This window comes from Danio rerio, chromosome 20 (genome assembly GCF_049306965.1).
Source record: "Danio rerio strain Tuebingen ecotype United States chromosome 20, GRCz12tu, whole genome shotgun sequence".
In the NCBI taxonomy this organism is placed as follows: domain Eukaryota; kingdom Metazoa; phylum Chordata; class Actinopteri; order Cypriniformes; family Danionidae; genus Danio; species Danio rerio.
In genome coordinates, this window is record NC_133195.1 from 36,778,675 (window position 1) to 36,780,838 (window position 2,164).

Here is a 2,164-nt window from a genome sequence, read left to right on the forward strand (position 1 = left end):
TGGCTGAAATATGCCACAATTTTTTGATGTTAATACATTTTGGATCAAATACTTGCAGTGTTGTTTAACATGAAAACTTTTTTTTTCCATGTAGTAATAAAATATATCAATACAAATATATGATTTATTATTTTATATGCGGTTCTGATATGTTTTAAATTTGAAAGCAAACTACCAATTTGTAAAAAAAGAAGCAATTCACATTATTATGTGTATAAATATAATTTGATAATATACATGCAGCCTTGCTAACGTCAAACTTAAAGTAACAGTGGATTAAAAGTAGAATATTTCAGTTATGACTAACATCCATAAATACACGCTTACAGTGCTCAGCATATACGAGTACACCCCCCCTCCCCCTTTCCTATGGGATGCTTTACAATATTATATTTGTGCATATACATTAGTTTAATCAGCACTGAAGCCAAATCTGGAGCTTTTCTAACAAAATAAAACAAAATTCTATTTAAGGAAAAATATAAAATACTAATTTTCAAAAATAGCAAACATCAAGACAAACAAAAAATATATGCAATTCTGTTGAAATGTCGTAGCTTGTAATTGTTGTAAAATGTTGTAGATTTTTTTGCAGTATTTTGCATGAATTTAAAATTATCTTTTCATTTCTAAAGATGTTCTGTGACTAAAATATTATTTTATTGAATATATCTTTCTAATAAATGTTTTGTTTAAATGCACCAATATATATATATTACCCATATTCACTGAGAAATGGATAAAAATATTAACTTTAGGTCTATAATTAGTTTATATGAACTTTTATTTATATATAAAAATAAATATTTCTTACATTTATATTTATTTGTTTATTATTAACATATTTATTTATGAAATTATATTTTTCCTTGCCTCCAGACATATATTTTAACAATCTAAGTTTAATCAGCTACAGTACAGTAAAATGAGTTTGTTGTGTCTTTCTGAGTGTGATCTCCTGACCTCTACATGGAGCGAGGACCTCTTCTTTGCGATCGATGTGGTCTTTATGGCACTTGACTCTACAGCGTCTGCACTCGAGAGTCGGCGGAGGTCTGAAGACGTGCCATAGGGGTCGTGGACAGTTCACCGAACTGTCAGTTCGGTGACAGTTGTTTTTGTCAGTTTGACAGTTGTTTTTGTCAGTTTGACAAAAGCTCAAAATGATCCAGATTTATCCACAATTAAAGCTGACAGGTGCTAACGTTGTCTTAACTGATGTTCAACACACACAAATCTGTTCTTTTTTTTTAAAGTGCTCCAGGGTGTCTTGAACCTTTAAAAACCAATTAATACATACATTAGAAAAGATTTTTATCATTAATATATGATTAAATCTAAAATTTTATGCAGTTCATACATTTTACTTTTAACACTGTACACAAACATCGATTTCAGCAGCATTCATTTAAAATAAAATCTTTTGTAACATTAGAAACGTCTTTAAAATGGCAAATCATATAATGTGTGCTTGAAGTATTTTCAAACAAACAAAAACAAAATTCTGAACAACTAAATCACAGGAATCTAATCGATTTTCAAATATATTCACATAGAAAAAAAGGATCTAAATACTAATTCCTAGTATAACTGTTTTTATTCTATTGTGCCAATTTGAGCCAACTAGTACCAATTGAGCATTATATCAATGCCTCAGACTGGTTTCCTGAACATGACAATGAGGTCACTGTACTCAAATGGCCTCCAATAGTGGACCTTTGGGATATGATGGAAAGGGAGATTCACATCATGAATGTGCAGCTGACAAATCTGCAGCAACTTAGTGATTCTATCATGTTAATATGGACCAAAATCTCTAAGGAATATTTCCAGTACCTTGTTGAATCTGTGCCGCGAAGAATTAAGGCAGTTCGGAAGGCAAAAGGAAATATGAAACTATTAAGGTGTACCTAATAAAGTGGCCAGTGAATATATACTGTATTATGTGACTAAATAGTTTTGTTGTCTATTAATTTTGTTGTAATTTATGTTTTTTCCCTCTAATTATCATTTTGCTTTTTTCATTATTTCCATCTCATGTTTGTTTAAAGTTTAATTTATTAAACACACACACACACACACACACACATACACACACGCACGCACGCACGCACACACGCACGCACGCACGCACGCACGCACGCACGCACGCACGCACACACAC

General features: G+C 31.4%; 1 protein-coding gene across 3 annotated transcripts in view; it reads right to left on the reverse strand.

Annotated features, from left to right (window-relative positions):
* Positions 1-2,164, reverse strand: part of LOC141379352 (rho-associated protein kinase 2-like) — a 35,770-nt gene that overhangs the window by 5,580 nt on the left and 28,026 nt on the right. For all 3 annotated transcript variants that reach the window (XR_012395896.1, XR_012395897.1, XM_073933459.1), the window contains exon 4: positions 964-1,276. The gene's annotated coding sequence lies outside the window, so the exon portion shown is untranslated. The remainder of the gene's footprint in view (positions 1-963; positions 1,277-2,164) is intronic.